The following is a 22821-nucleotide window of genomic DNA, read 5'->3' as shown; positions in this document are numbered from 1 at the left end:
TGAAAATCTCGTGCCAATTCTTTCTGGCCTGCCAAGTTTCAAAACAGAGATCAGTCACGAGTCTTATAGGTCTCCCTTTATATGTGAGGGCACGTTTACCCCTTGCTGCTTTCAGAATTTTCTCTTTATCCTTGTATTTTGCCAGGTTCACTATGATATGTCGTGCAGAAGATCGATTCAAATTACGTCTGAAGGGAGTTCTCTGTGCCTCTTGGATTTCAATGCCTTTTTGCTTCCCCAGTTCAGGGAAGTTCTCAGCTATGATTTCTTCAAGTACCCCTTCAGCACCTTTCCCTCTCTCTTCCTCCTCTGGGATACCAATTATGCGTATATTATTTATTTTTAGTGTATCACTTAATTCTCTAATTTTCCCCTCATACTCCTGGATTTTTTTATCTCTCTTTTTCTCAGCTTCCTCTTTTTCCATAACTTTATCTTCTAGTTCACCTATTCTCTGCTCTGCCTCTTCAAGCCGAGCTGTGGTGGTTTCCATTTTGTTATGCATTTTGTTTAAAGCATTTTTCAGCTCTTCGTGACTGTTCCTTAGTCCCTTGATCTCTGTAGCAAGAGATTCTCTGCTGTCCTGTATACTGTTTTCAAGCCCAGCGATTAATTTTATGACTATTATTCTAAATTCACTTTCTGTTATATTATTTAAATCCTTTTTGATCAGCTCATTAGCTGTTGTTATTTACTGGAGATTCTTCTGAGGGGAATTCTTCCGCTTGGTCATTTTGGATAGTCCCTGGTGTGGTGAGGACCTGCAGGGCACTTCCCCTGTGCTGTGGTGTATAACTGGAGTTGGTGGGCGGGGCCGCAGTCAGACCTGATGTCTGCCCCCAGCCAACCGCTGGGGCCACAGTCAGACTGGTGTGTGCCTTCTCTTCCCCTCTCCTAGGGGCGGGATTCACTGTGGGGTGGCGTGGCCCGTCTGGGCTACTTGCACACTGCCAGGCTTGTGATGCTGGGGATCTGTTGTATTAGCTGGGGTGGGTAGGCAAGGTGCACAGGGGCAGGAGGGGCAGGCTTAGATCGCTTCTCCTTAGGTGATCCACTTCAGGAGGGGCCCTGTGGCAGCGGGAGGGAGTCAGATCCGCTGCTGGAGGTTTGGCTTCGCAGAAGCACAGAGTTGGGTGTTTGCGCGGAGCGAGTAAGTTACCCGGCAGGAACTGGTTCTCTTCGGGATTTTGGCTGGGGGATGGGTGGGGGAGATGGCGCTGGTGAGCGCCTTTGCTCCCCACCAAACTGAGCTCTGTAGTCAGGGGGCTCAGCAGCTCTCCCTCCCTTTGTCCTCCAGCCTTCCTGCTTTCCGAGCAGAGCTGTTAACTTATGACCTCCCAGATGCTAAGTCGCGCTTGTTGTGGGAACACAGTCCGTCAGACCCCTCCGCTTTTGCCAGCCAGACTCGGGGGCTCTGCTTGGCCGGCGAGCCGCCCATCCGCCCCGGCTCCCTCCCACCAGTCCGTGGAGCGCGCACCGCCTCGCCGCCCTTCCTACCCTCTTCCATGGGCCTCTCGTCTGTGTTTGGCTCCGGCGACTCCGTTCTGCTAATCCTCTGGCAGTTTTCTGGGTTATTTAGGCAGGTGTAGGTGGAATCTAAGTGATCAGCAGGACGCGCGGTGAGCCCAGCGTCCTCCTATGCCGCCATCTTGCCTCCCCTCCTCTCGCTTTTTTAATTCTTTCACTTTCAATCTTTTTGTGTCTTTTGATATCAGTGGAATAATTTATACATAGCATATAGTTGGATCATGTGATTTAATCCATTCTTTCATTCTTTGGTTTTTGATTGGAAAGATCAATTTATGTTTAAGGTAATTACTTATATAGAGAAATTTATTTCTGTCATTGTGCTATTTGTGCTATTTATTTTTTCTCCCTCATTTCTTGTATCACTGTGTTGTTTGGATTTAGTTGATTTTTTTTGTAGTGAAATGTTTAAATTTTTTTTCCATTTCATTTTGCTATATTCTATACCTATTTCTTTTCTGTTTACCATGAAGATTACATTTAACATCTTAAACTTTTAACATTCTTATTTCAAATTGATTTAACTTGAACAACATACACAAAAACTACCTTTTGCAGCATCATCTTCAGCCTTTTGGTAGTTTATATCATAAAATTACATCTTTATACATCGTATAACCCAAAATATAAACTAACAATGCTTTTAATTGCATTGTTATGTAGGAAATAAAATGTGAAGTTACAAACCAATGTTACAAGACTAGATTTTAGATGTATACTTTTAAAAGTATGTATGTAAGTGATTAATCCATGAATTCTACTTCTGAAACCAATATTGCACTGTATATTAACTAATGAAAATACAAATAATAATAAAAATGTATTAAGCTGAAAACATTTAATCAGTAAATTTGATGAAATTATTTTAGTAAAATTAAACCAACTTTGGATAATGCTGATAATTTTTAAACTGTGGGTGAACCCCAAATATTTCAAAAATTGGTCATTTTACATCAGCAAATTATGACCCTTGGGCTATACCCAGCATGTTGCCTCTTTTTGTATGGTCTATGAGTGAAGAATAGTTGCTACATTTTTAAGTGGCTGAAGAAAAATTAAAATAATATTTTATGACAAGTAAAAATTACATGAAATTCAAATTTGTGTACACAAATAAAGTTCTGAATTTGAAAAAAAATAAAACAATTAAAAAATGTATTAATCCTTTAAATCATGTAGAAAACAAAAAGTAGTTACAAACCATTGCTACAATTATACTTGCTTTTAAACTAGCCCATGTATTTACCATTTCTTTCTTCATTCAGTCTTATTTTCTTCATTCAGTTTTAAATTACTAATATTCTTTTATTTTGCTCTGCAGTTCTACCTTGGGCATTTCTTCAGGGCAGGTATAGTGGTAAAAAACTCTAAGCTTTTGTTTATCTGGAAATGTCTCTTTTTCTTTTTTAAAGTTTTTGTTTTTAATTCCAATTAGTTAACATGCCATGTTATGTTAGTTTCAGGTATACAATATAGTAATTCAACACTTCCATATATCACCCTGTCTAATTTTCTCCCTTATTTTTGAGGAAAGTTTTATCAGATATAGGATTCTTTTTTGACAGTTTTTTTTCCTAGCATTAAAAAAAAATAAAATCTACCCACTTCCTTCTGGCTTCCAAGGTTTTTGATGAGAAATCTGCTGATAATCTTAATGAGGATCTCTTGTATGTGACTAGCTGGGTCTACTTTGCTGCTTTGAAGATTCTCTGCCTTTGTCTTTTAAAGTTTGATTATAATATGTTTCAGTGTGTGTTTCTTTGAGTTTATTTTGCTTGAAGTTTGTTGAGCTTCTTGGATATGTATACATATACATACATATATGTATATTCATGAATATGTACATATGTATACGTATGTACATATGCACATACATGAATGTGTACATGAATATGTACATATGTATACGTATATTCATGAATATGAATATACTTACATCAAAGTTGGAAGTCTTCATCCATTATTTCTTCAAACATTCTGTCCTTATTTTTTCTCATTTTCCCTTCTAGGGCTGCCACAATATATTTATTGATCCATTTGATGGTCTTCCACAGGTTTCTTACATTCTGTTAACTTTTATTTAATCTTTTTAAAAAATTTGTTCTTCAAACTCAGTAATTTCTACTGTCCTATCTTCCAGCTTACAAATTATTTATTCAGGCTGCTATAATCTGCGTTAGAATACCTCTGAAGTGAATTTTCCCTTTTAAATATTATATATTTAAGCTCCAGAATTTCTTTTTGGCTTCTTTTTAGATTTTATATCTCTTTACTGATATTTCCATTTTGTTTACAAAACATTTTCTTGACTTTGCACATTCTTTAGTTCTTTGAAAATATTTAAGTTGTTTTAAATATGTTTAGCTGTTTTCAAATCTTTATTGAATATATATACCATCATATATCCACCATCAAGACTTTTACAGGGACAGTTTCAGTCATTTTTTTCCCCTTGGTAGGGTGGTATTTTCCTGTTTCTTTGTATGCCTTACATTTTTGTGTTTGTTTAAAACTGGACATTTGAATTAAATAATATGGGAATTCTGGCAATCAGTTTATCCCACTTCCCCAGGGTTTGAAAGTTTTGTGGTTTTTGATAATTCTTTATTTGTTTAAAGTTTTATACCCTGTCCTTTTTTCCAAGCATCAGCCTGAGGTATAAACTCAAAATCCCAGATTTTTTCTCAACTTTACACTGGGCATGAATACTCTTGTTCTATTTTTCCTGATATAAGCTGTTGTTTTATAATGTCTTAGTCTTTAATGTCTGACTCCCTAAAAGGGAAAAAGGAGAAAAATGAAGAAGGGAAGGGTGCTAGCCTTTTAAATACTATGAAAGTCATTTAGTCTGAGAAAGAGGGACTTGCAACAATGGGTGAAGGTACAACAACATGTCCACCAGCTTCTTTGTCTGCATCTTCTGTGCTCAGCACCTGCAATCAGCAAAGCATAGTTCCCTAATATTTTGAGGACAAGATCTTTTTTTTTTGTCCACCCTGTGTTTTACAAGCTGCATGCAAGCTGTTATGGGAAATTATTCAAATCTGTCTTTCATGGCAGTAGGGGTGGGGGATTTATACCTGTTACTATGCTAAGAGCTGATATTGAAACAAAGTAACCACAATTTACTATCTAATATTTCCCGTGGGGATTGCAGGTCCTCAATATTTTCCAGAGTTCCAATAGAGTTACATCAGAGAGATTATTTCAGCACAATTGTTGTATACGTGGAGAGAGATTCCTGATGCTTCTTGCTTCACCATCTTCCCAGATCCTTCCTGTCAATTTTGCTGCTTTTTTATCCCGAGTTCCATACTAAGTAAAACAGAGATAAGAACCTTGTGTCAGTCCTTCAGATAGTTCCAAGAAAGTTTAGAACATACCTGTATAATATTTTTTATTAATATTTGCTTTTATCTCTCTGGAACAAGGGAAATGTCCCCAAATTGGCAATACAGGCTAATATGACTTCCCAATCAACACCAATATTGTGTGAGGGGTATAGCAACAGCAAATAAAGTAAGCAAAAAATACTAACGTTTTGAAGAGTCTGTTTCTTGATTCTCCATTTTCTTTGTTATAGTAACGTTTTATTGTTTTCCATAGTCCTGACAAAATTGCTTCTCACGATTTCTGCTTGTTGCTCTATGTTTCCATGGAAGAACTAGAGCATTGAGCTCCCTACTCTGCCATTTTGCTATTGTCACATTTTTGTTTGGTTTTAATTTGCATTTCCCTGACAACTAATCATGCTCAGCATCTTTTCATGTGATTATTAGCACTTTTTCTTTGGCCAAATTTCTCTTTCAAGATTTTTTCTCCCTTTTTTATTGGGTTCTTTGTCTTTGTTGTAAGAAATCCTTATATATTCTAAGTACAAAATTTTTATCATATACATATGTACATATATATACATATTCTTTATCATATACCTACATACATACATATAAGATGAATGTTTTCTCATTTTTACTGTGTTATGTATTTATTTTTGTAACGTTTGTGCACCCCCCAATTTTTTTTTACATTATGTTTTCATTTTCATTTGTTTCCATGTATTTTTTTAAACTTTGTTTATTTTAGAGAGAGGGAGAGAGAGAGAGAATCGCAAGCAGGCTCCATACTGCCTGACATGAGGCATGAATCCACAAACTGTGAGATCATAACCTGAGCAAAAATCAAGAGTCAGATGCTTAACTGGCTGAGCTACTCAGGCACCCTTCCATGTGTTTCTTAAATTTCTTCTTTGATTACATGTTTGACACATTGTTTAGTAGCATGTTGTTTAACCACGATAAATTTGTGGTCTTTCCAAATTTTTTCTTGTGGTTGACTTCTAGCTTCATAACTTTGTGATCAGAAAAGGGGCATGGTATGATTTCAAAATTTTTGTATTTGTTAATGCCTGATTGTGACCCAATATGTGATCTATTCTGGAGAATGTAACATGTACACTTGAAAATGATGTGTATTCTCCTGATTTAGGATGAAATGTTCTCACTATATCTGTTAAGGCCATCTAGTCCAGCCATTGTTTCCTTGTTTATGCTTTGTTTAGGTAGTCTGTCCATTGATGTAAATTGGGTATTTAAGTCACCTAATAATGTAATCAATTAGCTACTTTATGTTTGTTATTAATTGTTTCATATATTGTATGCTTCAAAGTTGTGGCCATAAATATTTACATTTGTTAGATCTTCTTGTTGGATTGTCCCTTTTATAATCATAAGTGCCCTTATAATGAGAAAACTTTCCTCATCCCCTCACTTTCAATCTGCAGGTGTCTTTAGATGTAAAATGAGTCTCTTGTAGGCAGCATATAAATGGTTCTTGTTTTTATCCATTCTGACACCATGTGTCTTTTGATTGAAATATTTTGTCCATTTCAATTCAAAGTAACTATTGATAGATAGCTATTTATTGATATTTTATTACTTGTTTTGTGGGTTTTTTTTCCTGGAGATTTTCTATGATCCTTTCTTGTTTTTATCACTTTTGTTTTCTCTTTTCCACTTAAAAAGTCCTTGTTAATATTTCTTGGAGCATTGGTTTAATTAGGTCATGAACTCATTTAACCTTTGTCTAGGAAACTATCTCCTTCTATTATTAAAAATAACCCTGCTGAATAGATTATTCTTGGTTGCAGATTTTTCTCATTCAGCACTTTGAATATATCACACCATTCTCTTCTGGCTTGCTGAGTTTCAGTTGAGAAATCTGCAGCTAGCCTTATGGATCTTCCTTTGTAAGTTAAGGATTTCTTTTGCCTTGCTGGTTTAAATATTTTTTTTCTTTGTCACTATATTTTGCAAGTTTAATTACAATATGTCTTGGTGTTGGCCTGCTTTTGTTGATTTTTATGGGCATTCTCTTTGCCTCCTGGATTTGGATAGCTATTTCCTTATCCAAATTAGGTAAGTTTTCAGCTATTAAGTCTACAAATAAACTTTATGCTCCCTTTTCTCTCTTTTCTTCTGGAATTCTTAAAATATGAATGTTATTACATTTGATAGAGTCACTGAGTTCCCTAAATCTATTCTCGTGTTGCATTATTCTTTCTTTCTTTTGTTCAGCTTCATTATTTTCCATTATTTTGTTTCTAGATCACTAATTCATTCCTCTGCTTCTTCCATCCTGCTGTTCTTTGCACCAAGGCTGTTTCCAAACTTAGTTATTGCATTCTTCATTTCTGATTCATTCTTTTTTAACTCATTTGATTTCTGTGTGGTAAGGGTCTCCCTGATGTCTTCTATTCTTTTCTCAAGCCCAGTGGGTATCCTTATGATTGTTGCCTTAAATTCTCCATCAGGCATGCTTCTTATATCTGTTTCATTTAGATCTCTGGCCATGGCTCTATCTTGTTCATTCATTTGGGAGAAATTCCTCTGTCTTAGCATTTTTCTAAGCTTCTGCCTTTGTATGTGTTTTACAACAGCTAGTTGTGTCTCCTGCTCCTGAAAATAATGTCCTTACAAAGAAGGGACATAAAGTGCCTAGGGCCTGGTGTTTCCGGGAGAGTCTCCTGTGTCTGCTGCCTGTGCTCTGTTGTTCTGTTTTGGCCACTAATTCTTCACGTCAGTTGTCAGCAAAGTTTCCCATGCCTGCTGTTGGCAGTGTTTGGTCCCTAGCCTGAACGTGGTGAGTTTTAAATACAGGTGCTTTTGATGCATAGAAATGAGATTTGATACCACATCCACCACAACTGAGGGCCTGCAGACGTCTGTTCGGGAGACATGGTGTAGGTAGGGTTTTGTGCTGGTCTTTTGGGAGAGGGGGCTTTTGCACTGTGTGTGAAGCAGGCTTGACTGAGTAAGGAATTCCAGATAGAGCAACGGGGCTGGGGCTTGTTGTAAGTATGTTACGTAGCCAGTGTCCACACTGCACTTCTTCCCATAGATGGCTCTGTGTTTATGCTGATGGGCAGGGCAGAAATGCCACCAGATATCTCTTTTGTTCCAAGAGATATTTCTCCATGAACACTTCCTCTCAAGTACACACTCTGAGAAGAGTGAATAATCTCCCCACTGTGTGCCCTGGAACTATTCAGATGGTTGTTTCCACATTGTCTGCTTCCGAGTTTTTTGCCTGCTTTCTCTCAAGGTGCAGCACAGTGCCCTCTGGGCTCTATCCCAGCAAAGTCTTTGACTTTTAAAGCTCCAGGCCTTAAGTCCAAGTGGTTGCAAGAACTCAGGAAATTCAGCACTTCTTGTTTGCCAAGACAATGGCTTTGGAGAAATGCCCCCCTTGTTCATTTGCCTGTATGCTGTACTCCCTCTCACTCTTCTCCATGACCACATCTCCTTCTCCTCCACAGTCACTGTGATCTTTTTCTCCCCTAACTCATGTCTACCTTCATCAATGTGACCTCTTCTATCCTTTTAGTTGTGGAGTTTTTATGCCCATCTTCAGGTTGATTCCTGGGTCATTTAGCATGATTTGAGAGTTATCTTGTTGTGTTTGTGTAATGATATTAGCTTAGCTTCTTCCTACTCCTCCACCATCCTTTCTTGTTGTTGTTGTTTTGTTGTTTTGTTTTGTTTTGTTTTTGTCCAATCTGTCATGTATGTCTTTTGATCAGAATGTTTAGTCCCTTTCATTCAAAGCAATTATTTTTTAATGTTTATTTTTAAGGAAGGGGGTGGGTCGGGGGGCATGGAGACACAGAATACAAAGTAGGCTCCAGGCTCTCAGCTGTCAGCACAGAGCCCAATGCGGGGCTTGAACTCACAAACCGCGAAATCATGACCTGAGCTGAAGTTGGATGCTTAACCAACTGAGACACCCAGGCGCCCTACATTCAAAGTAGTTATTGATAGTTATGCATTTCATTTATTTGGTTTATATTTTTTTTCTGTATGTTTTCCCTGATACTTTCTTGTCTTTATGTCTTCATGGTTTCCTGATTTTCTTTAGTGATATATTTGAATTTCTTTCCCGTTATTCTTTGAATAAGTTTATTCGTGTTTTTTGACATATGGTTACCATTAGGTTTTTATATAACTTGTCTGCATATATCAGTCTTTATTAAGTTGGTGGGTGTTTACATTAAAACTCTTTTTTACTCCTCCACAAGTTTCAGATATATGTTTTTAAATTCTATATCCTCTTATTTTGAGTTCCTTGACAATCTTTTATAAAAATATTCATTTTTACTCCTTTTGTGTTTCCTACCTTTATACTGACACTTTTGGTCTCTCCTTTCCACTCAAAGCATCCCCTTTAATATTTCTTGCATAGATGGTTTTGGGGTCAGTAACTCTTTTAGTTTTTGTTTCTCTGGTAAACAATCTCCTTTTATTCTGAATGATAACCTTGCTGAATAGTGTATTCTTGGCTGTTGATTTTTGTGATTTGGTACTTTGAATGTATCATGCTACTCCCTTCTGGACTCAAAACTTACTGTTGAAAAATCTATAGCGAGCCTTATGGACATTCCTTTGTATGTTACTGTCTTATTTTATATTTTTGCTTTTAATTTTTTTCTTTATTACTGTATTTTGCCACTCTAATTACACCGTATATTGGTATGGGTGTTCTTTTGTTGATTTTGATGAGGTTTCTCTGTACCTCATGATTCTGGATATCTGTTTCCCTCCTTAGATTATGGAAGTTTTCAGCTATTACTTCATCAGATAGATTTTGTGTCTCTTTTTTCTCTATCTTTTCTTCTGGGACTCCTATAACATAAATGTTATTACTTTTGATGGAGTCACTGAATTCCCTAAGTCTATTTTTTTGCATAAGTCTTTTATGTCTCTTTTGTTCAGCTAGATTAATTTCCATTACTGTATTTTCTAGGTCACTAATTCATTACTCTGCTTCTTTCATTCTTCTGTTCATTCCATAAAGCATGTTTCTCATTTCATTTATTCATCACTTTATCTTTGTGATTTTATTCCTTATCTAGATGTTAATGGACTCACTCATGTATTCTACTCTTTTCTCAAGTCCAGTATCTTTATTCTCAGTGCTTTAAGTTCTCCATCAGGCATGTAACTTATATCTGCTTTTCTTAGATCATTGGCTGTGGCCTTTTCATGTTCTTTCCTTTGGGATAAATTACCATGTCTCTTAATTTTGTCTGCCTCTCTGTGTCTGTTTCTGTTTGTTAAGAAAGTCATATATGTCTTCTGCTCTTGCAAGTAGTGACTTTATGAATAAGAGGTCCTGTATGGCCCTGTAGTCAGTGTCCCCTATTCACTAGAAACTGGCACTTCAGGAGAGTACCCTATGTGTGTTGATTATGCCCTGCTGTTGTGTCTGTGTAACTTTTCTGTGCAGTTATTTGCAGTGGCTCTCTACCTTTTGTGGGCTGTGCTTTCTTTGGGTGTTGTTAATGGCACACAGGCAGACCAGTTTTGAAGGATCATGCCCACCCAGAAACTTGAGAGCAAGACAGTGATATTAGCAATATTAGATCTTGACCTCTAGTCTTATGTCAGCTTCCTTGAAGTCCTGTGGCAACTGGGGGCTATGTTCCAGGGTTGCCTGGGTGCAAAGCTGGGCTTAGGGTGCAGTGATGGCTGGGTATGGGTGGGACCAACACAGGATTGTGACTTGGTATGCATGGTTGAGTGCTGTGTGGTGGCTATGTGCTGTGTGTTGGCTGGGCATAGCAGTGCTGTGCACCTGGTGGCTAGGTGGGGTGCATGCAGGGCTTTAACAAAATTTCCCTTGAGACCAGGGCTGAGGCTAAAATCTTGTAGTGGGAAAGTCATCAGGAGAACTTGTGGGCATGGTGCACTTCTAAGAAGTTAGGTATCAAGTGTCTGTGCAGTCTTGCAGCATGCAGATTGGGTTTATGGTGTGGTGGGGGGAAAGGAATTCGAACTTCCCAGATCTCTTGTTTTCAGAGAAGTCTTCCAACAAGACCCCAAATCTGTATGAATAGATCTGTATCCTATTTGCCACCCAGCATTGTATAAAGTTCTATTTTTATGTTGCTTCTCTGCTCAAGCTACTGTCTCCCTAAGTGCTCTCTGGATTATGTACTAGAATGTAGATGGTATCCAGTTGTAAACATGGGACAGGGTGAGGTCAGAGTCCTCTTACTTTGCCATCTTCTAAACCTCCTTCTGGTATTCTATGTTTTAAATGTTTGATGTCCCAGTTTTTGTGCTGGTATCCCAGATGACACTTTATGGGCACTGGCTCTGGAGGCCAGGGTGACTTGTATTACTGAGTCCCTACAACTATAAAATTAAACATACAGTTATTGGAAGACCACCAGCCCTAGGGCACGGCATAGATAGTAGACTGAAGCACAAGTCTTTCTAAGAAAATTATTGATTTCTGTGTGCAGCTACCTTGCCCCAAGCAGCAAGCTCCTGGTCTTGCATACTCCTAGAGTTATGGAAGTGCTCTAAAGGAACAGAGGCTGGTATATGCAGTATTTGTGCTCTCCCTCTGCCCCACTTGAGTTTGCCAGTGTTTTACAGAAAGGAACTTATACCCTTGCCTGGCATCAAATCAATTTCTGCAGCTGCTGCCAGGGGATACCACTTCATTACCTGTCTCTGAATGCTAGTGAAGCTTATGCTTGTGAGTTCCATATAAACATAACTAACAAGAGCAATAATTCTTAAAAAGCTACCACCCTCAAGGCAAACTTTCTGTAAAAGATACCTAAAGGCTTATTATCATAAATGACGTCTGAGCAGCTTTCTAATTAAACACACATCTAAGAGTTGCTTTTAAGCCTTTTCAGAGACCTCAGAAGGCAGGTGCTATATTCATACTCTGTCTCAGCTATTCTCAAGAGAACGAATTTCTCTTAGAGAAGAGTTCTAACATGTGTCTGGTGTCCCAGTTTTTACATCTTGTACTTTTTTTTGTTTGTTTTTGCTGCTGCTGAACAGGGGACACATGTTGATTGTTTGATGGACAGGGGAGCTTGTGTTCCTGGGTCCCATAGGTCTATAACAATAAAAGAGAGTGCTTGGGGTATGCTACCACCCCAAGGGCATTGCACAGAGAGCAGACTAAAACACATCATCAGTCTTTCTGTGAAAGATGCTTCTTTACTTGTCATGGAGCTTTGACCCATGTAACAGACTTCAGGCTTCACTAGTATCTTCAAGAAAAAAAAGCTCATATATCCACCTGGAGCCTTTATTTGTGCAGCTGTCACCCATGGGACACACAAAGCACATAGTCTGAAGAAGAGCAAACGTTACAATTGAAGTCCCACAGGATTATATATATTTTTTATATTAAAAAGCTGCTAATTAAATGACTTGTAGTTAGCCTGAAACTAGGTGCCGACTGAGATCCCTTCCTTGGGACATTGACATGTTTAGGCACATCCTAAACAACTGGGAGCTATTAAAAATGAAATAGCCTGACTGTACAATCACAAAGGTTGAGACAAAGAGTGGGGCAAGTTTGAACAATAAGCTTTATCTCCTAGAAAAGGCCACTCCTTCAAGATTAGGAAAGGCATCTGTTGCATTTGAAACATATAACCTAACACAGAAAATCAAACAAAATTAGAGAGAAAAATGTTCCAAATGAAACACACACACTCACACACACAAATAAAAACATCAGAAAAATAACTTTGAAATTGAGATAATTTACCTGACAAGTAGGTCAAATTATTGTCATAAACATGCTCACCGAATTCAGGAGAAGAAATGGGTGAACACAGTGAGAATTTCAACAAAAATATAGAAAACACAAGAAAGTACAAAACAAACAGAAGTCACAGAGCTAATTATGAGAACTGAAATTTATGAAGCAAAAGAAATGATGAATGATCTCAAACACAGGGTAGTGATATTTACTAATGTAGAGCAGCCAAAAGGAAAAAAAGCATTTAAAAGACTGAAGATAGCTTAAGGGACTTATAAGACCACAAGAAGAGGACTAACATTTGCATTACAAGAGTGGAAGGAAGATAAGAGAAAGAAAAGGGCAAAAAAACTATTTGAAAAAATAATGGCTGAAAACTTAAACTGGGGTGAAAATTAGACATCCTGATCCTAGAAGGCCAGAGATTGACAAACAAGATCAACCCAAACAGACCCACACCAAGATACATTATAATTATATGTTAAATTTAAAGAGATAATCTTAAAAGCAGAAGAAACAAACACGTTGTTAAGTACAAGGGACCCCCCCCTCCATAAGACCATCAGCAGACTTTTTAACAAAAACTGCAGGTCACAAGGGAGCAGCATGCTATCAAAGTGCTGAATGAAAAACCAACCAAACAATCAAATCAGGAATACTCTATCCAGAAAAGTTATTCAGAACTAAAAAAGAGATAGAGTTTTCCAGACAAGCAAAAGCTAAATGAGTTCATCACCTGTAATAGGTCAACTTATAAGATATCAGAAAGCTTATTCTATATAAGTTCAGCTTAAACTAACCTTTCATGAATAATTGACATAAAAGCTTATGTAGTTCCCTATTAGGGTTATTGGAAATTACTAATGGCCCTATTTCACTTCTGTTACCTGGCCGGATTGCTAAATAGATAGCTTAGGATGCAAAACGCTCCCCCACCCCTTCTACCAAGATCTGGCCTAGGCAAGACCAACATGTAAAAAGTCACGTACTTGCTGCCCCATGGGATCTTAGGTGTCTATGATTGGTCATTTTAAACCCTCTTAGCCCAGCGCCCTTTAAATTGATAGGTTCCAGCCAAAACTAATGTCTGTGTGTCACAATATAATTGACTACCATGAAATGTTGTAAATTGTAATTGGTTAACCAAATAATGACTTATTCTGGCTTGCTAAGATCCATATAAGCTAACTACTACCTTTGTTCGGGGCCATTCTCTGCACTTTTCTCCTTAAGATCAGGAGATCAGGTTTGGCCCAGCCGTGAATAAAATCTTGCCTCACTTCTATTTGGCATCTGGTGGTCTTTCTCGACAGCACCCTGTTTCACACCAACCATTAAACTGTCCTTGTAAGAAAGTTAAAGGGATTTATTTAAGCTGAAAGGAAAGGGCACTAATAAGTAACAAGAAGACATAGAAAAGTATAATTCTCACTGGTGTAAGTAAACATATATAGTAAAAGTAGTGGATTAATCACTTATAAAGCTAGAATGATTAAAAGACTATGATAATTGGTAAAGGAATATACAAAATAAAAAGGTGTAAAATGTGATATCAAAAACAAAATGTCGGGTGAGGAGTAAAAACATAATTTTAGAATATGTTTAAAATTAGGTTGGCACCAACTTAAAATAGACTTATGATTATAGGTTTTGATAGTCATATCAACCCCAAATCAAAAACCTTTAGTAGACACACACAAGATAATGACAAATAAATATAAGAATGTCATTAAAGAAAGTCATCAAATCACAAAGAAAGCAAGATCATTTTTTGAGAAGAAAATTGGTAGAATTACAAATATGTGGAAATTATGCAGTATGCTGCTAAACAACCAATGGATCAACAACACCAACAACAAAGATTAAAGGAGAAATCAAAAACTACATTCATATAAATGAAACTAAAAATACAACATACCAAAAATTAATGAGATACAGTAAAATCAGTTCTCAAATAAAAGTTCATAGTAATACATGCCTACATCAAGAAACAAGAAATACCTCAAATAAATAATCCAAGTTTACTAGAATAAGAAAAAGAAACAAAGCCTAAAGTTACTAGAAGGAAATAATTAAAATCATCAGAATTAAATGTAGTAGAGACTAAATATACAATAGAAAAGATCAATGAACTGAGCGTGGTTCTTTGAAAAGGGAAACCAAATTGAAAAACCTTTATCTAGAATCACACAGAAAAAAAAAGTGAGAAATGGCTCAAATAAATGAAATCAGAAACATGAAAGATAACAACTGATACCACAGTAATGCAAAGAATTATAAGAGACTATCGTGAAAAATTATATGACAACAAATTTGCCAACCTAGAAAAAACTGGAAAACTCTCTAAGCCTTAATTATGATAAAAGAGAATATCTGAATAGACCAATTACTATTAAGAAGATTGAACCAATAATCCAAAACCTCTCAAAAAAACAAAAGTGTAGGACCTGATGGTTTTGCCATCAGGTAAATGCTACCAGATATTCAAAGAATTAACACCAATCCTTCTCAAATTCTTCCAAAAATTTGAACAGAAGGGAATGCTTTCCAATTCATTTTACAAGTTCAGTGTTAACCTGACACCAGAGCCAGACAAGGATATTTAATCATCATACACTATAATTGAGTGGGATTTATTCTACGGATGCAAATAAAATTCAACATCTGCAAATCAATCATGATACACCACATTAACAATATGAAGGACTAACATTACATGATCTTCCCAATAGATGTGGTAACAGCATTTGACAAAATTCAACAGTGATTTGTGATTAAAAACTCCCAGCAAAGTGGATACAGATGAAATATAACACAATCAAAGCCATATGTGACAGACAGTGCAGGAGCAGTGAAGGTGGCAGAGCAGCATGGAGACGCTGAGCCTGTCTTGTCTCTGAAATGCAGCCAGATCAGCACCACAATATTTTGAACAACTAGGAAATTGATCTGAGGATTAACACAACAATCTGCATAACTTGAGCCACAGAATTTGGCAGGCATGCATTGCAGAGAGGTAAGCTGGGGAGAGAAAAGCCATGGAAGGTAGGGAACTATTTTTGTGGAGAGAGGACAGAGAAAGAGGAAGCGTGTGGCACAACGGGATCACCCAAGAAAAGCACTCCCTGAAAGTAGATGGAGAGAAAGAGAGAGAAAGAATGAAAACACTCATAGGGGAATGAACAGGAAATCTGTTCCCAAAAATGATTGACAAGAGAAAAGGAGAGGGTTTCAATACCATTAGGATTTAATGAAGAGTGGAGCACAAAGTTTGAAGTTTCAGAGCTCAATATCTGGCGATGCTCTAGTGAGAGAGCAGGGAGAATCCTCAGAAGCAGGAGGCAGGGTCTGAGGGGTCTGGGTGCCACATGGGGAGACGTGGTTCTCCTCCATGGAGAGCATTTGGAAGAGGTCATATGGCCTCCACACAGGCAAAGGTCTCAGCGGAACCCAGAGAGCAGCCACATTTGCTGGTATTGGGACAAAATTGCCAGAGTGCAGTGAAACCTGGCACCAGATGTATGTTGTGGTTTTCCATAATCTCTGAAACTCTGCCACTGTGCAATTGCATGAATGTTATCTGGGAGAAGCTGGCACCCAGCCATTTCTTGGCAAGACCCTCCCCCAGAGAGTTGGCATGTGTCCAAGCTATGGGGGTCTCTGAAGTGTGGGGTTTTGAAACACAACCTCATCTGAGATAAAATTCTGGAGGGAGGTGGCACCTGGCAGGTGGACAGCTTGGAAATAGGATAGAGGTAGATGGAGGCCTGAGACAAAGGAAGAGTACTTGATTGCAGGTCGGTGAGAGCATGAAGTTCCTGTGCCAGAGCCTAGGGAGCTGGGTGAAGCCATTTACACCTCTCTTGTGCACGCTCCCACAATGTGAACCACACTGATCCACCCCAGTAACCTAAACAGCGTTACCTAACAGAGAATGGAGCCATTGCACCAAGCCCCAACAAACTGCACCCTCCAAGTACATTGCCTAGAAGACAAGAACAAGTCGCTCAATCTGCTCTGTGTATGGACTATAGAAGGCTACATAGTTTCAGTTCTGGGGAAACTGGATCTAACTTCATTAGGATTTCATTCTGTTGGCTGGTACTTTTAATTTTTCATTTCCTTTGCTTCTGTTTTGACTTCAATTGTTTTTTTTTCTTTTTTTTCTTTCTTTTCTTCCTCTTTCTTGGGTACAGAAAGAGAAAACATTATTTTGTATTTAGTTTCTTTTTTTAGTTTCTTTTATTTTTTATTTTTTATACGAAATTTATTGTCAAATTGGTTTCCATACAACACCCAGTGCTCAACCCAACAGGTGTCCTCCCCAATACCCATCAGCCACCCTCCCCTCCTTCCCACCCCCCCCATCAACCCTCAGTTTGTTCTCAGTTTTTAAGAGTCTCTTATGCTTTGGTTCTCTCCCACTCTAACCTCTTTTCTTCTCTTCCCCTCCCCCATGGACTTCTGTTAAGTTTCTCAGGATCCACATAAGAGTGAAAACATATGGTATCTGTCTTTCTCTGTATGGCTTATTTCACTTAGCATAACACTCTCCAGTTCCATCCACATTGCTAGAAAAGGCCATATTTCATTCTTTATTAATGCCACATAGTATTCCATTGTGTATATAAACCACAATTTCTTTACACATTCATCAGTTGATGCACATTTAGGCTCTTTCCATAATTTGGCTATTGTTGAGAGTGCTGCTATAAACATTGGGGTACAGGTGCCCCTATGCATCAGCACTCCTGTATCCCTTGGGTAAATTCCTAGCAGTGCTATTGCTGGGTCATAGGGTAGGTCTATTTTTAATTTTTTGAGGAACCTCCGCAATGTTTTCCAGAGTGGCTGCACCAGTTTGTATTCCCAACAACAGTGCAAGAGGATTCCCGTTTCTCCACACGCTCGCCAGCATCTATAGTCTCCTGATTTGTTCATTTGAGCCACTCTGGCTGGTGTGAGGTGAAATCTGAGCGTGTTTTTGATTTGTATTTCCCTGATGAGGAGCGACGTTGAGCATTTTTTCATGTGCCTGTTGGTCATCTGGATGTCTTTTTTAGAGAAGTGTCTATTCATGTTTTCTGCCCATTTCTTCACTGGATTATTTGTTTTTTGGGTGTGGAGTTTGATGAGCTCTTCATAGATTTTGGATACTAGCCCTTTGTCCGATATGCCATTTGCAAATATCTTTTCCCATTCCGTTGGTTGACTTTTTGTTTTGTTGATTGTTTCCTTTGCTGTGCAGAAGCTTTTTATCTTCATGAGGTCCCAATAGTTAATTTTTGTTTTTAATTCCCTTGCCTTTGGGGATGTGTCAAGTAACTGCTGCGGCTGAGGTCAGGTTTTTCCCTGCTTTCTCCTCTAGGGTTTTGATGGTTTCCTGTCTCACATTCAGGTCCTTTATCCATTTTGAGTTTGTTTTTGTGAATGGTGTGAGAAAGTGGTCTAGTTTCATTCTTCTGCTTGTTGCTGTCCAGTTCTCCCAGCATCATTTGTTAAAGAGACTGTCTTTTTTTCCACTGCATACTATTTCCTGCTTTGTGAAAGATTAGTTGGCCATACTTTTGTAGGTCTAGTTCCTGGGTTTCTATTCTATTCCATTGGTCTATGTGTCTGTTTTTGTGCCAATACCATGCTGTCTTGATGATTACAGCTTTGTAGTAGAGGCTGAAGTCTGGGATGGTGATGCTTCCTGCTTTGGTCTTCTTCTTCAAAATAACTTTGGCTATTCAGGGCCTTTTGTTGTTCCATACAAATTTTAGGATTGCTTGTTCTAGCTTCGAGAAAAATGCTGGTGCAATTTTGATTGGGATTGCATTGAATGAGTAGATAGCTTTGGGTAGTATTGACATTTTAGCAATATTTATTCTTCCAATCCATGATCACAGAATGTTTTTCCATTTCTTTGTATCTTCTTCAATTTCCTTCATAAACTTTCTATAGTTTTCAGCATAGAGATCTGTTACATCTTTGGTTAGGTTGATTCCTAGGTATTTTATGCTTCTTGGTGCAATTGTGAATGGGATCAGTTTCTTTATCTGTCTTTCTGTTGCTTCATTGTTAGTGTATAAGAATGCAACTGATTTCTGTACATTGATTTTGTATCCTGCGACTTTGCTGAATTCATGTATAAGTTCTATCAGACTTTTGGTGGAGTCTGTCGGGTTTTCCATGTATAATACCATGTCATCTGCAAAAAGTGAAAGCTTAACTTCATCTTTGCCAATTTTGATGTCTTTGATTTCCTTTTGTTGTCAGATTGCTAATGCTAGAACTTCCAACCCTATGTGAAACAACAGTGGTGAGAGTGGACATCCTTGTCATGTTCCTTTTAATTTTTTATGCTATTTAATTTTCTTTATGTCATTTTATTATATATATATAATTAAACATTATCTTACCCTTGTTTCTCTTCTTTTACCCTTTTCACTATTCTATCAAGGTTATTTCAACAAGCAGAGCAAAACACACATAGGAACTAGCTTCCTTTATTTGATTTTTTGTTTTATTTTTAATTTTTTTCAGTTTTATTTTAACTTTAGTAAATTTATCTTCTTCCAAAATGACAAAAGGAAAGAATTCACCATAAAAGAAACAACAGGAAGAAATGACAGCCCAGGACTTAATATAGATATAAGCAAGATATCTGAACTATAATTTAGAACCACGATAATAAGAATATTAGCTGGTGTTGAAAAAAGCATAGAATCCCATTCTGCAAAGATAAAACAAATAACATCTAGTCAGAACGAAAGTAAAAATGCTATAACCTAGAAGCAATCTTGAATGGATGCTACGCCAGCAATGATGGATGAAACACAGCAGCAAATTAGCGATATAAAAGATAAAATTATGGATAATAATAAAGCAGAATGAAAGAGGAATCAAAGGCATAAGATCAAGGTACAAGACTTACAGAACTCAGTGACTATTAAAAAGGAATAACATCTCAATCATAGGAGTTTCAGAAGATGAAGAGAATGAAAAGGGGGACAAAAAGTTTGTGTGAGCAAATTATAGCTGAAACTTTCCTAATCTGTGGAAGTGCACAGACATAAAAAAATAAGAAATGCAGAAGCTACCATTGCATTAAAAAAAGGACCATCACCAAGGCATATCATAGTCAAATTCACCAATTAAACAGACAAGGAAAGAGCTTTGAAAGCGGCAAATGAAAACAGTCCTTAACCTATAAAGGAAAACAGATCAGGTTCACAGCAAACTTATCCACAGAATCTTGGAAGGCCAGAAATGAATGTCAGGATATATTCAACGTGCTGCATCAGAAAATTATGCAGCAAAGAATTCTTTATTCAGCAAGGTTCTCATTCAAAATAGGAGAGATAAAGAGTTTCCCAGACAAACAAAAAAATAAAGGAGTTCTTGACCACTAAAGCAACCCTGAAAGAAATTTTAAGGGGGATTCTTTGAGTGGACAGAACACAAAACAAAACAAAACAAAACAAAAGTGACCAAAAGCAACACAGACTAGAAACAATAAGAGAACATCACCAGAAATACCAACTCAACAGGCAATACAATGGCACTAAATTCATATCTTTCAGTACTCATTCTAAATGTGAATAGACTGCTCCAATCATAAGACATAGGGTGTCAGAATGGATAAGAAATTAAGACCCATATATAAGCTGCTTACAAGAGACTGATTTTAGATCTAAACACCTGAATATTGAAAGTAAGAGGATGGAGAGTCATTTATCCTGCTAATGGTCATCAAAACACATCTGGTGCAGCCATGCTTATATGAGACAAATTAGGTTTTAAAATAAAAAAAATGTAACAAGAGATTAAGAATGGCATCATATCATAATTAAGGTGTCTAGTCACCAAGAGCTAAAAATTGTAAATATTTATGCCTCCAACATGAGACACACAAATATGTACATCAATTAATCATAAACATAAAGAAACTCATTGATAATAATGCCATAATAATAAGGGACTTCAACATCCAACTTACAGCAATGAACATATCATGTAAGCAGAAAATAAACAAGGAAACAATGGCTCTGAATGGCACAATGGACTTAATGACTTAACATATATATTCAGAACATTTCATCGTAAAGTAACAGAATACATATTCTTCTTAAGTGCACATAGAACACTCTCCAGAATAGATCACACTGGAACACAAATCAACCCTCAACAAGTACAAATGATCAAGATCATACCTTGTGTATTTTCAGACCACAATGCTATGTAACTTGAAATAACTCATGGGAAAAAAATTTGGAGAGACCGTTAATATTTGGAGATTAAAGAAAATCCAACTAAAAATGAATTTGTTATCTAAGAAATTGAAGAAGAAATTAAAAAGAATATGGAAGCCAATGAAAATGAAAACACGACAGCCCAAAACCTCTAGGATGCAGCAAAGGCAGTGATAAGAAAGAAGTATATAGCAATCCTGGCCTTCCTAAGGATGGAAGAAAGGTCTAAAATATACGACCTAACCTTACACCTAAAAGAGATAGAAAAAGAACATGAAATAAGGACAAAACCAGCAGAACAAAGCCAATAAAAACACAAATATTAGAGCAGAAATCAAAGATACAAAAAATAACAGTAGAACAGAACAATAAAACAAGGATCTGGTTCTTCGAAAGAATTAACAAAATTGATTAAACACTAGCCAAATTGATCAAAATGAAAAAAGAAAGGAAATAAGTAAATACAATCAGGAATGAAAGAGGAGACATCACAATCATCACTGCAGAAATACAAACAATCTTAAGAGAATATTGTGAGCAATTATATGCCAACAAATTGGACAATCTGGAAGAAATAGACAAATTCCTAGAAACATATAAACTACTAAAACTGAAACAGGAAGAAATAGAAAATTTGAACAGACCCATAGTCAGTAAAGCAATTGAATCAGTATTCAAAATTCTCCCAACAGAGACCAGGGCCAGATGGCATTTCAGGGGAATTCTACCAAACATTTAAAGAAGAGTTAACAAGTATTCTTTTGAATCTTTTCAAAAATATAGAAATGGAAGGAAAACTTCCAAACTCATTCTATGAGGCCAGCATTACCTTGATTCCAAAACCATACAAAAAACCCACTAAAATGGAGAAATACATACCAATTTCCTTGATGAACACAGAGGCAAAAATTATCAACAATATGCTAGCATACTGGATCCAACAACACATGAAAAGAAGTATTCATGATTTTCAAGTGGGATTTAATCCTGAGATGCAGGGCTGGTTCAATAGCTGGAAATCAATCAATGTGCTATATCACATTAATAAAATAAAAGATAAGAAATACATGATCTTGTCAATAGATGCTAAAAAAAGCATTTGACAAAATACAGCATCCTTTTTTAATAAAAACATTCAAGAAAGGAGGGATAGAATGATCATACCTCAAGATCATAAAAACCATGTATGAAAGACCCACCTCTACTATCATCCTCAATGGGGAAAAATTGAGAGCTTTCCCTGTAAGGTCAGGAACATGAGATGGATTTTCACTCTCACCACTGTTATTCAAAATAGTGTTGAAAGTCATATCCTCAACATTCAGACAACACAAAGAAATAAAAGGCATTCTAATAGGCAAGGAGGAAGTGAAACTTTCACTATTTGTAGATGACATGATACTGTATGTGGAAAACCCAGGAAGACTCCACCAAAAAACTACTAGGACTCATACAGGAATTCAGGAAAGTCTTAAGATAAAAAATCAATGTACAGATTCAACATGGTGGACAAGTAGGGAGAACCAAAGTTTCCTCATCCCTCAAACACAGGAGTGTTGAAGCCAGAGGACTTGGAATTCCAAGAGTCCAGGTTGCAAAGTGACAGTGACGTCTCCAGGGGCCCAAGGGCACAACCTGGTTGGCCATAGGTGGGTGAATGCACACTGGGAGAGATAAACCAGGGAGCATAGGCACATAGGGGAAGGATCCCCTACTGCAGAGAGACAAAAGGAGGAGAAAAAGAGGCTGTAGAAAGGTAGGATTGTATTTGGACAAGAGAAAAACCACAGACTGGTGATCATAAAAAAACAGAGAAAGATCCAATTTCTAACAGCAGGGCTTTCTCCAGACTGGTGATGGCTGCCCTGTTAGTGCACCTGGGGAGGAAGGGAGCCAGCCCTGGGCTCGGTAACTGGCTCAGAGGTGCAGTCTGCAGTTGGAGAAAACAATCTCCTCATATTAGTGCTTTGGGAAGAAGGTATAT

Source organism: Prionailurus viverrinus, unplaced genomic scaffold, assembly GCF_022837055.1.
Source record: "Prionailurus viverrinus isolate Anna unplaced genomic scaffold, UM_Priviv_1.0 scaffold_57, whole genome shotgun sequence".
NCBI classification, from domain to species: domain Eukaryota; kingdom Metazoa; phylum Chordata; class Mammalia; order Carnivora; family Felidae; genus Prionailurus; species Prionailurus viverrinus.
The sequence above is the reverse complement of the archived record's forward strand: the minus strand, read 5'-3'. Positions refer to the sequence as shown.